The sequence below is a fragment of the Mastomys coucha genome, unplaced genomic scaffold (assembly GCF_008632895.1).
Source record: "Mastomys coucha isolate ucsf_1 unplaced genomic scaffold, UCSF_Mcou_1 pScaffold6, whole genome shotgun sequence".
Taxonomy (NCBI): Eukaryota; Metazoa; Chordata; class Mammalia; order Rodentia; family Muridae; genus Mastomys; species Mastomys coucha.
Window position 1 is genome coordinate 126,064,095 of NW_022196912.1, and position 13,298 is coordinate 126,077,392.

Below are 13,298 nucleotides of genomic sequence, written 5' to 3' on the forward strand. Positions count from 1 at the left end.
ACTCTGCTCTGCACTGCTTCTGTTTTCCTTACTGACTGCACTATGTGCTTCCTTGATCCCCGGTCTTTGCTGGCTGTGCCTATGGCCACTGTATGGCATGCTTTTTTTACTCTCATTATGGGGACTTCCTGGGAACAGAACTCTCTTACATTAATGCTGCTGAATTCATTAACCTTTTCCTTTTTAGTGACTTATTTAAAAACCCACCCCACACCAGGGTCATGATGCCCAGCCCTGCTCTGACCTTCCAGCATCTCTGCATCTTGCCTGCATCTTGGAGCTACCGGAACTTGGTGGAGGTGTGAGCTGAGCCTGCCACCTATGGCTAGCCAGTGGTTATTGTTGAAAGGATGGTCTATGCCCCTGGCTGCCACTGCCACAGTTACAGAGGGAGGGGCTACAATTTCCAAGTCTTTGTGTGGCTCTGTTGCATTAGACCTTTGCCTGTTCTTGTGTCACTATCACCCTCCAAATGGCCTTAAAATAAGGTCTCAGTCCGCAGAGTTTCCCTACTATGCATCTTTGTAATGCCGGGGGCTGAGGCCTCTGTGTAATTCCTTGGATATTTATTTGAGGGATCACTTATCCAGCTCCCTGTTGACATAGAAACAAGCCCCAGTGGGATCTCTGTTGAAAGTGTCTCAAACTGAAGCAGCCTGGGAGAAATAGCATCCTCCCTCCCGATATCCTGTCTTCTAATATGTGACCACATTGATGGGGATGGCCAGAGAGGGTCTCACAATGGAGCCCAGGCTGGCCTTGACCTCAATATGTAGCCCAGGCTGGCCTTGACCTCAATACGTAGCCCAGGCTGGCCTTGAACTCAATATATAGCCCAGGCTGGCCATGATCCTCCTGCTTCCACCTGCTGGGATCACAAGTGTACACCACCACACCTTGTTTGTATAAGTCAGGGATCGAAATCCAGGACTTCATGCTTGATAGGTGAGCACTCTACCCACTGGGTTGCACCACCAGCTCCGGCTTCAGACATCTCTGCTTGATATATTTTCAAATTTTCTTTGACACATTTTATAGTTTTTCAGACCCCTGCATATACTTTTGAAACCTTTAAATTTAGTGAGCATCACTAAATTTGATTTAGTGATTAGATATGATTATATCTCATCTATTGGAATTTCCCAAATCTTATGTCGTTGTATGTCTGTTCCTAATGTCTGTCCTTCCTTCCTTCCTTCCTTCCTTCCTTCCTTCCTTCCTCCCTTCCTTCTTTTCTTCTTCCTCCTCCTCTTTTTCCTCCTTCTTCTTTCTTGGCTCTTGATTAACGAACTTGTTTTCTGTGTATGTGGTTATCTGCCCATACTAGACATTGTATTTGACAAAGTACTTGTGAGGATAATCTGGGCTTTAGGGTGACAACCTCTGCTTTGGTGACCTTTGTGTCATTGTGACTGAGTGCCTGAAAAGATCAGCTTAAAGGGAGGAGCTATCTGTTTGAGCTCACGATTGGAGGGCTCAGCCCAGGGCAGCAGAACATCACTCGAGTGAAGGAAGTGCTCATCTCACAGAGACAGGACACAGCGAGGTGGGAAGAGCCATCTCCTCTGACCTACTTCCTTTAATGAGGTCTTAAGTTTTTAGGAGCACAAATGCATCACCTGGAGGATCAACCCTCAGTTTATGAGCTCTTGAAGGGACACTACATTCAACCATACACAGCATTTCTTCCTAGAAGTCATGATGGACTGATTTTTTTTCTCTGGGGAACCTGGGGTCTTGATCCAGGGTATCCCCATGTAGAACATGAACAAGCAAAGTTCAAACCAGGAAGTTTCCATGCAGTTGTTGGGACAAGGATTTGCTTCTGACATACAATGAGGGATCTATCCATTGGGCAAATGTTCAGGTTCCAGAGCCTAGCACTGGGGAGAGACGCCAAGAGCAGCCTCTGGGACCTGTGAGAGATGCCCAGAGCAGCCCCTGGGACCTGTGAGAGATGCCCAGAGAAGCCCTTGGGACCTGTGAGAGATGCCCAGAGCAGCCCCTGGGACCTGTGAGCTCCATCCATGAGGCATCCGCCTCAGCTGCTAGGCACATGGTCTGGTCAGTAGGACAGTGGTCAGCCAGGCCCGGGAGCCATGGGTGTTGTGCTTGTCTGAAGGCTCTGGCCCCCCTGAGTTCTGGGCCTAGCATCAAAGTCAGACGTACTTCTCTTAGTGCTTTAAAAGCTGATGAGGGCTCTGGGTCCAGCTTTGGTGGCTGTCTCTGGCGGTGTTCTGGCCCACCATCCTGCATAATTCCACACACACATTCTATTTCCTGCTGTGAGTACACAGTATCCGTAGCAGCAAAAGCCGATGGCATAGGAAAGGGAAGGCATCTTCAAGCATGTTGCTCCCCAGTGGTACACTGTTCATGTTGGGGAATTCCCCTTCAGCCTTGTTTTTATATATACCTAATAGCCGGTGCTATGAACCAAGTAGGCACCGTGTGGCCATAGACAGCAGCCAGTCATTCTGGCACACAGCTATGAAAAGTTTCTTAGTCTCTCTGAACCTCTAAATTCCATCTGTCAAGGTAACGGAGACCCACTTTCTCCAGCTGCTGAGGGGAGCTGAGTGAGGACAGAGCTGCCTCTAGGTTTCGGGGCTCCTTCGGGCACTGCAGCTGCAGCTGCGCCCATCGTAAAGGGCAGTCCCGCAGTCCTGGGTTCCAGGGATCTGACCAGCTGTCAGCCTCTTTGGAATCTAGGTTTATGGGGAGCCTGGGCCTCATAAATGTCAAAGAATGCATTCTCGGCAGCCCAGGAATTGGAAAATGTCTCTCTGAGGGGAGCATTCCTTCCACCCTGCACAGCTGCTTGGCTGCCGTTTTTATCCTTGGGCCATAATTAGTCCTCTCCCCTGCCCCTGGATTCTTGCTTGGGCCAGAAATGTGTGGCCCCCAGTGATGCAGTTCCCTGACTCTATGCCCTTCGGTTTCTCCAAGGCCACAGCAGGTGAGAGAGGGGTTGGGGGTCAGGAGAGCAGCTGGAAGGGAGGAGGGCCAGCAGACACTGTGGGGCTTGTGTGTGTGTGCGCGAGTGTGTGTGTATGTGCGTGTGTGTGTGTGTGTGTGTGTGCATGCATGTATGAGTGTGTGTGTATATGTGTGTGTGTGTATGTGTGCGTGTGCGTGTGCGTGTGTGTGTGTGTGTGTGTTTGAGCTGCCGGCTCCAGCCAGCAGACACTGTGTGCGTGTGCATGCGTGTGTGCATGTGTGTGTGTGTGTGTGTGTGTGCATGCGTTTGAGCTGCCAGCTCCAGCCTTCTCCAGGTCCTCTCTGCTGACTTGGGACGATCACCGCCGTGGGGGAATGAGGAGAGCGTGGGGTTCCTATCAACCCAGTGCACTGACCTTTCATTCGGCCTAGAACAGTGTGGGGTTCCTATCAGCCCAGTGCACTGGCCTTTCATTCAGCCTAGAACATAGGGTCACTGAGAACCACGTCCCTGGCGACAGATGATGCCTTCCAGGTCACAGGGGTGCAGCTTGGTATGGTCCTCTCTGTGGTCACATGAAGCAGAGAGGGCATGTTAGAGGTTGAGGTCTGTGTGTGTGTGTGAGAGAGGGGGGGGAGAGAATGTGTGTGTGTGAGAGAGGGAGAGAGAGAGGGAGAGAGAGAGAGAGAAGGGAGAGTGTATGTGTGTGTGTGAGAGAGAGTGTGTGTGTGAGAGAGAGAGGGAGAGAGAGTGTATGTATGTGTGTGTGAGAGAGAGAGAGGGAGGGAGAGAGAGAGAGAGAGGGAGAGAGAAAGAGAAAGAGAGAGGGGGGGAAATATTGCCAAGGGGACACTGCCCTGGTCTCAGCACTAGGCAAGTGAGGGGCATTTTCCATTGTGTTCTGGAATACAGGTGAGACCAGCCCCAGGGTGAGCCCAGGACAGTTTGTCACTAGATTTCCTGCTTATGTCCCTGGGTCCCCTCCTTCCCTTAGCTGACAATGGCCATGGATGAAGACTGCCACCCATACGTGGCCTTCCCTAGTCTGGATTGCCAGGCAGAGTCACCCTAGACATAGCAACAGCATGGGCAGCAGTAATGGTCACAGCTGATTGCAGAGACAGCTCTGAGAATAGCCATCATGGGCTCAGAGGTGGCCCCCACTATGCAGAGGGGACAGGTAGAATGCTGGACAATGAGCCAACTCTGTTCTCTTCTTTGTGTGTGCTACCTCAGTGAGTGGGGGGCCTCCTCACTCGTGGTGTGATGAAGACTGCCTTCCTGGCCTTGTTCCTGGTTGGGGCCCAGTGACAGTTGCAAGGAACGGGCTGTAGCACATTACAGTGAACAAAGTGACATGGTGGCTCTAGGTATCCAACAGAGCCGACCCTTGTAGTGATCTGTGGCTGTTCATGTTCTGATAGGGGTCTACATGCCTGCTGTCTGCTAGGCTGGAGTACGTGAATCTGAGCTTGATTGTGAATGTTCAGGAAATGGACAGATGACTGAGGGCGGATCTGTTCTGGGACTCTGGGAACTGTGGACTAGGGCTGTGCACCCCAGTAGGGCCGCAGGTCACTGGTAAGGTCTCATCCTCAATGGGACCTAGGTGTGGCCACTACCTGTATCTCTTTCTGACCCTGGGGCTGTGTGCCTAGGGGACGAGAGATCCCAGTCCTTACCGCACCCCTGATTCCCGGCCCTATGTGCAGTAGGAGAAAATGGCTGGAGAGAAGAGAACTGTGGGGAAGTGCTCTGTGGGAGCCTGAGGGATGGTAGGTTGGAGAATTTGGAGTGGCAAGGGGCTCCGGTGCCCCAAAAGGAGTAGGGAAAGGTGCTTACTGGCTTTTTCTACCACTCCACAGTAGTATGAGGGAGGAAACAGGATTCTCAGAGTAGGGGCAACCCAAGCCCCTGGGCTGGGCAGGGCAGGGCAGGGTAGGGTAGGGTAGGAGTTGTGGGGAGGGTTCACCCCGGCTCCCAGCTGCACAGAGAAGAGATTTTCCCTGCCACAGGCTCTTTTTGAGAGTGGGGAGGAGGAGTGAATCACAGAACCCTGATTTGCAAATGTAATCCATTCTTTTGTGGAGCTCTACCCCTCTTAAAAGCCTTCAAGGAGAGACAGCTCAAGGCAGGCAGAGAGAATCGATAGCCACATTCGCTTCTTAGGTTGGTGTTGCCGGAAGCTCAGTGGCCTGCTGTGAAATTTGGCCATCATTAAAATCTGCTGATCAGACAGGCACTGGATGCAGCCCCTCTCTGAGGACCTGAGGCTGGATCTGAGGGACCTACCTTCCAAGCAGGGTATAGAGGACTTCATGGCTCAGGCCCTAAGCAGGTTAAGCCTGTGGTGCAAGCAGGAAGCAGTCAGGCCCTTCCAGGGGACAGGAAGCTGGGGGTAGTGGTTCAGGGGGAGTTGATGCCTGGGAGCTCTCATTCCCCAGTTCTCTGGCAGTGAGGACGGTCCATTAGCATCGTCCTTGGAGATACTTGCTTTACCTAGCAAGTGGAACCAGCAGAATCTATGGCAGGCATGTTGGCAGAAAATGGAACAAGATATCATTCTGGTGAGGACCTGGGGACTCTTGGAGATGCCAGCTGAGAAGGCTTTGTGCCCTCCTTGGCTGTCAGCTCTCAGATGACCCAGGAGCCCGGAGCCCTTTGGGGACTGGTGCCCATGGCAGGTCTGTGTTCCTCTTATGAGTTGGATGGGAAACCTGTGCCAGGGTCCTGGGTGTGCACTGGGCAAGGGGGCATAGTTCACACGTGAAGATCTACAGACCACACACAGGGTGGTGTTTCTTTTCTCAGTCTTGGGACTTGATGTCTGAGGCCAAGGCATGGCTGCCTCCTTCTAAGACTCTCCTTGCTTTCTCTGCCCTCCCAGGGCCACCCCTGCATATGTGTGTCCTAATCCTCTTGCAAGGAACCCAGGGATGACGGCCTAGGCCTACCCTAGATTCTCCGGTTAACCACGATCACTCTTTAACGGTCTGATTCCAAGTTTAGGCACACCCTGAAGGCAGGTAGGGCCACAGCACAGGCATCTTGGGTGACTTGATTCACACCTCAAAGGCAGGAAGTCAGATGGGCAAAGCTTTGGTTTTCTTGGAGATCTCTGGGGCTAGGGCATGACCTGAGCTGGCCCCATGGCATGCCTGGGGTAGGGGGGGTCTCTTTCTTTTCCCACTTCTGCCTCCAGCCCCCAAGAGTTCTGTCACTGTGAAGGGCTGCCCAGTTGCTGTCCCAAAGACCTCTGAGGTCCCACCAATTGTTCCCCAGAGGGCCTCTGCTATTCACTCCCAGTTCCAGCTGTCATTGTCACCTCAGCTGATGGAGCCCTGGTCTCAAATCCAGCTCCAGAGCCTCAGGCTGAGGCTGGGCCCTGTTGTGGGGGACACCAGCCACCCTCTATGATACAGCTGGGGTTGGCCTCCTGGAGAAAGGCTATTGAGTGGTCACCTGGCTCTAGGAGCCTCATCTACCTGTCCCAACCTTGCCAGAAGGTGGGAGAAGCAAAGAAACAGAATCCACGGCTAAACGGCTCTCCTGTCACCAGCAAAGGGGCAGACAAGACGGGGACATTGTCTCCTGACAGCCAGTTATATAGACATAAATAGACATGCTTTGCTAAAGCTACTTTCTCTCCTAAGCAAAGAGAAATCACGCATGTGCTCAATCAAGAGAGCTGTGTTAGGGATTTGTGTTCCTAGGAACTCCCCTTGGAGGGGCCAGAGAGCTCCTGGGGGTGAGGTTTACTGGCATTTGGAGGCTAGGCTAGGTCTGCCTAGTGCTCTGCTAACCATGGGGCCTGTCCTTGGGGCACCTGCCCTAAGTGGGCAGCTTTTGGGGGAGTGATGGAGGGCTGGAGGCATCTGAAGTGGAACAAACTCTTTGTTGTACCCGTCTGATATCTTGCAGGACCCCAGGGGAAGAACCGCTACCTGACTGTTCAAAGGAGAAACCGAGGCTCAGGAGTGGAAAGACATCTCCCAGACCTGATGACCAACAGGGCAGAGGCAGAGTTGGGTGTGGTTCATTTGGCTTTCCATGGAGGAGGCTGTGGTTATAGGTTTAGTGGGTAGAGCATCCCGGCAGGGATGGAAGGACCAGGTTAACAGGGTCTGTGGTAGCAGAAGGAGATTAGACATGGGACAGTCAGAGCTTGTGGGGTAGGCCAGGACTGTTAGAGTCTGCAAGTGGTGGCCAGGGTAGGCAATGGAGTAATCACTCTTTCCCTAAAACCTCCATAATTGGCATGGGGGTCTAGGTCCTCTGTCCTGTGTGGTCCCACAGTGGTGTAGGGTGGCCTTTAAGGAAGCATGGTTGAGGGTTCTTGGGGTAACTGTGGAACAGCAGAGATTGTGGGGGCAGGTTGCAATTCTGCTTTAAGAGGATGAAAGTGCTGTGGGGGAGGGGAGGGGAGCTGTGGACAGAGGCCCCTCTGAGGTCCTGAGGACTGGTCTAACCCTCCCAGTCGGGGCAGCTGATGCATTCACCACCCCTTCACCCACACACTTAGGATGTTCTCTGAGGCCTCCGGGCTACTCCTCTCTGATGGACTTGAGGGCCCATGGTCCCCAAATACTCCTGACTTTACCTTCTGACCCCGGGCCTGGCCAGGCAGAGGCCAGCAGCAGTATGACTGGACTGTCTGTGTGGGCCATGTCTCTCCAGTCACTCTCAGAACTGACCTGGTATCCAGGTTCCTTGGTTAACCCTTTGTTCACTGCATTCCCAGCGGCTGCCCTTTCCCCTCACCCCCACCCCTACCCCACAACTCCCCGCTCCTTTCTTCTCTGCCTTTCTCCAATTAATGCTCCCCCCAACCCCAACACCTTAGAGCTGGCTCAATTATCGCCCTCACAGCAGGCCTGTCTCCCAGGCCGGTCCTGACCTCAATTTGCAGACAGCCCTTTGTCTGGCCTGTTGGCTGCCTGTGCGATGCTGAGCCCAGTCAGGGAACGGAGGGTGCCAGTGTGCCTCTGATTAGCTCTGGGTTGACTATAATGGCTCTACTTGATGATGCAAATAGAGGGTTCCCTGAAGACAGAATTCCAGCTCTGGAAAAAGTGTCCAAGCCTGAAGGTCCTTTGGGAGCCAGTCCTGGGCTCTGTGACTGCCTGTGGCTCTCTCTGTGGCTCCAGGGGTAGTGGTGTAGATGCTGCTCCTGCTGGTTCACACCTGGATGCTCTGCCAGTGGCTGGTTCATATGGCTACTGTTCCGGGCTGGGCTGGGCTGGCCATGAGAGACCTGGGCACCTGCCCCACTGCCATTCCACAGCAACAGAGAGGCAGGTGGGTGGGAACTCCGCACATTTGACTGGCAACAGACTGCTAAGGCTTAGTCTCCCCAGCTCCATGGCTCCTCCCCCTTGGCTTTAGGAGAGGCTTGATGCTAACCTGCTTAAGGTGGTGTTCAGGGTCACCCACCTGCACTCACCCCCAGCTGCCACCTACCAGTGGTTGTAAATTGGCAAAAGATGTAATGATGTCTTCTGCAGCGAGGTTGGCTCAATGGGGATGTCTTCTGCAGCGAGGGCGGCTCAATGGGAGTCCTTGCCTCACGCGCAACAGGCTCTGGCTCGCACTGAGGTGAGAGAGAATGTCTCTGAGCCCAGTGTTTCTGTCCGGAAAATGTCACGGGTGAGCCGTTGGGCAGAGTGTCTTCAGAACCCCGGGCTATGTCTCCTGAGCCCACTTCTCAGCTACCAGCCCCAGCTGACTCTGCAGGTTCTTGACAACTCAGGCCAGCACCTTGGCTGTGGGCTGTCCTGCTTCACTCCCGAGGCCCCTTCATATTGACACTGTGACCTCTGGATGCAGCAGGTGACCTGGACTCTGGGGTCCCAAGCTCTTGGCATTCAGTGTGACGACTGGAGTGGACGGCCCCCTCACAGGTCACAGACAGTGGTGGAAGAGCAGCTGCTCCAGACCTTCTCTGTCCTAGAGCCTGGGCGGTCACCTGGGATGCAGGGCCCCCTCAGGCCAGTGCCTCAAGGGAGGCTGAGATCTGACACCCATGTAGAAAGCTGCCTGAAAGCTTCTTGTTCTTTAAACCAGGACACCACGGGGAAAACACTTGAAGAGGGACAGTGACGAAGATGGGAGTTAGGGGCGAGGGAGGCGCAAAGGATGTGGTGACGGAGACTTCTCTAACAACGTAAGAGCCATCTTTGGGGTTGTGAACATGAGTGTGTGGAAACCCATGCTGAGCCCACATTAGGTCTGACTGCTAGGTTCAGTAACCTGAGGAGTCAGGCCTGCCCACGGAGGCTGGAACTCTTCAAGGGACCTGTCGCAGAGCTCACACAGAGGCAATTTCCGTCTTAATCCTACAGTCACTTGCACATCACACTTCTAGCTTATCAGGCTGGGGCCTGAGAGACCCCAAACAGCCCCTTCAGAGAGGGGTGTGGGTCCAGGCATGGTCCTCATCCTGGAAAGTACTTGAAGGCTGTGTTTCTTAGTATTCGTGTGTGTGTGTGTGTGTGTGTGTGTGTGTGTGTGTGTGTGTGATGACTGAGCAGATGTCTGTGCAAGGGGCTATGTGCATGTGTGTCAGTGTGTGTTTCTGTGTGATATGTCTGTGCATGTGTCAACTATCTCTATGTGCAGGGTCTATGTGTGATCATAGGAGTTAGAGAATTATTCTGTGTGCTTGTGTGAATCAATGTATGTGATCTGTTCCTGCCTCTGTGTTTGAGCGCCTGTGAGAATCAGTGTGTATCTGTCCCCCCATGTGCATCTGTGTGTCAGTGTATGTCTGTATGAGTCAGTGAGTATGTGTGTGTGTGTGGGGGGGGGGTGACTGTGTTTTCCTGTGTGTACCCCATGTGAGCCATCACTCATCTGTCCCTGTGTGTTGGGAATGTGGCAGCACCTTTGGTGGGCTGTCAGTGGTCAGCAGGGCCACTGGCCAGCCTCAGGCTGTTGCGTTGTTGCTGTGAGTGTGAGGTGAGGGACAGACAGCAAGCTTAAAACTGGAAGCTCCAGGGAGCAAAGCCATCCTCAATGGTATAGGAGGGAAACCATGGCTGAGCCAGAAGCTAGAAGCCAGAGGCAGGCAGGAAATAATGATCATGAGGTTGAGTGGTTGGACCATTTTCAAATCATCTGAAGTCACAAAATCAGCCAGGAAGGAAAGGGTCCTGGGAGTCCCTGTGCTGCCCTCTACCCCCCCCCCCCCAAGTGCGTCCGGCTCACCCCTCTGGAGTATGAGTGTTAAACACTAGCTTTCGGCAGCCTTTGCTTCCACCTACTGTGAGAGCTTTGGGCTTGGGGAGGACACATATCCAGAGTCTGTGAGTCCGAGGCTCAGGACTCCCCTTGCCGTCTGTGAGTGTTTCAGACTTTGTGAACAGTGATGTCCAACTCTAACCTTGTCCAGACCATGCCTAGCAGCCTGCCGGCTGGTTGCTCACAGTAAAACACACCATTTACTTCAACCTTATATGTTGTGTGATGTTAAATGCCCTCACAGAGCTGCAAGGTCATCACCATCACCTGCACCTAAATCTCCTCCATCCTCAGAACTGCTCCATCCCTTTTCCTCCCCTGCCCCAGAGATGTGTGTTCTTCTGACTTTCCTGAGGTGTTGACAGCCCAGGAACCTCATGGTGACAAGCCATTCAGTGGCTGTTTCACTGTATTGTACCAGTGTAATTTTTCCAAGTTATCCCCGTGTTACAGGACATGCAGGGTCTGTAGGCTGGACTTAGCCACTAGTCTGTTCTGTGCAGTCAGGTTCCTGCCATCGCTTGCTCGTCTCCTATGAATGGTTTTGCTATGAATGTGTCTTTCAGACCCCATTTCCAGTTCTGTGGACATGGCTGCCTTTCAATCGCTGAGCCACACGGGAGCCCCCACTTCACCTTCAGTACTGAACACAGGCCACACCGGGTCACTCTTCCTCCAGCAGGACACCAGTGCTGTGGTCCCTCACACCCTATGCCATCCTAGCGGGTGTAAAGTGATACCTTACTATGATTCTGGTGCCTCTTTCCCAGTGGCTGGAGGCGCCAGGCATCTTTGCATGCATGTTTTGACCTCTGTGTATGACAACCAGTGTGGGGTTGAGCACACATGTGCAGAGTGACGCTTGACAGGGCAGCATGGGATTCAGAGAGAGAGGTGCCCTAGCAATAGCTATGTGCCTGTGACATGCCATAAGCTAACTTGAAGGGAGACAAGTTAAGGCATGTGTATATGCTGTAAACCACAAAGCCACCAACAAGCCACCAGATATCTACAGCTGATGAGCCAACAAAAGAATCCCATGGAGCATTTAGTTAGTGCAAAAGAAGGCAGAAAAAGATGTAAAGGAGATTTGACTTTTAAGAAACATGTCACCCCATAACCACAGAGCATCCATTTATTTCCTGGCACATTCAGAACACTGATATAGATGCCATTCTAGATTATTAAGGAAGTCCAAAGACATACAGAGTTCCCAGTCACTGAGTGTTGTAAGGAAAAGATAGGCTTTAATTGGAAAAGCACCAGAAAGGCTCATCTTGTGTGACAACGGTGGTGGCTAGTCTTGGCTGTCATCATGACACTCCTGGGAAGAGGGAACCTCAATATAATAATGACCTCCATTACATTGGCTTATAGGCACATCTGTGGGGGCATTTTCCTTGGTTCCTAATTGATGGAGGAGGGCCTAGCCCACTGTGGACAGCACCACTCCTAGGCACGAGGCCCTGGATTGTATAAGAAGACCTGTCAAGTAGGAGGCCAAGTGAAGTCAGCTGGCGAGCCTGCTGTAGACCCTGCTCTCTGCTCCAGTTTTCCTGCCTTGAGTTCTGCCTTAGCTTCCCTTGATGTTGGACTGTAAGCTGTGAAATGAATTAAACCATTTCCTTTCCAACTTGCTTTTGGTCATGGTGTTTTATCCCAGCAACAGAAACCAAACGGGGACAGTAATTTATGGGCCAAGGAAGAAATCAAAGTTAGAGAGCATTTTAAGCAGAATTAAAAGGAAAATATAAAATTGGAAGATTTATCTATAGCACAGTATCTGAGTTTGAATGAATAGTTTAAATCAATGACCTCAGCTTGCACCTCGAGATGTAGAGAGCAGAAGAAATGGACTTGAGATGAACGAAAGGCGAGCAGGGGCGTGGCTTCCTGAGTCCCTGAACCCCAAAGCCAGCTTTTTGAGATGACCAATCAGATGAAGAGACCCCTTGCAAGCAGGATCAGAAAAGTGAGGAGGCAAAGTATTACATACCTCCGAAGTTCAGGAGATGCCGACTAATCAACTCCACCAATTCAGGAAAAGTGGCTCTGTAGCAACAAGTTTACTTGCTCAAAGAAAATGGCTGCATTCCTTGAAAGACCCACGTTTCCTAGGCATATGCAAGCCTGGTTCAGAAACTGACTCTTGGCTCTAAACCTTCCTGCAAAGGAAGCCTCAGGCTCTGTGCTTCCCGAGGATCACATTAGATGTAAGTAAGAAAAAGCCACCCAGCTAGGCACAATCTTCACATGGCAACAAAGACAAAAACATTTCAACATTGCCAGTCGACAGGGAAATAAGAACTAACGTGACCACGTGAAAGCCCACAGGCATCGGCGGCGTGGCTGTCGGAGAGGACACAGGGGAGCGGGTTTGTGTCATGGTCCAGCCCTTGGAAAATAGCCTGGCTGTTTCCTAATTTATCCCATCTCCACCTCCCTCAGGGTCTAGTCACTCTGTACAAGGGGAAACAAAAGCACATGCTAGGCCAGTCAGGGTTTCATTGTTGTGACCAAATGCCTGGGGAAAACATGTTGAAGGGAAGAGGTTTGAGTCTGCGATGGACTGGCTTTGTTGTTTTTAGGTCCATGGTAAGGCAGAAAACGTCACTGCAGAGGGGTGTGGCCAAGGAAACCTGCAATCAGTACACATACACACACACACACACACACACACACAGAGAGAGAGAGAGAGAGAGAGAGAGAGAGAGAGAGAGAGAGAAAGAGAGAGAGAGACAGAGACAGAGAGACAGAGAGAGACAGAGACAGAGAGAGACAGACAGACAGACAGACAGACAGACAGACAGAGCACAAGGTGCTTCCAGAGGGCTCATACTTAGCCAGTAACTTACTCCCTCCACCCAGGCCCCACCTCTGGAAGTTCCCACCACCTTGCTACAATGCCACTGAACTGTCATAAGTTCATTACTTCTGCAGATCCCCACCTCTGGACAAACTGTTGGGAACCAAGCTGCCCATAGAGGAGCCTTCTGAGGGGACACATGACCACAGAAGAGCATGTGAATGCTTGTAGCAGTCCTTGCCTGCAAAGAGCACAGATGTGGCTGGCTCAGTAGCTCTGTGGATGGATACAGGGTGATATGGCTACCCCTCA

General features: G+C 52.1%; 1 long non-coding RNA gene across 1 annotated transcript in view; it reads left to right on the forward strand.

Moving 5' to 3' along the window:
• LOC116080581 overlaps window positions 1–11,810 on the forward strand; it is an 18,210-nt gene extending 6,400 nt beyond the window's left edge. Inside the window, exons 2-4 of the long non-coding RNA XR_004114488.1 lie at window positions 6,863–6,965; window positions 9,005–9,104; window positions 11,558–11,810. This is a non-coding gene — a long non-coding RNA (uncharacterized LOC116080581). The remainder of the gene's footprint in view (window positions 1–6,862; window positions 6,966–9,004; window positions 9,105–11,557) is intronic.
• Window positions 11,811–13,298: the final 1,488 nt, after the last annotated feature.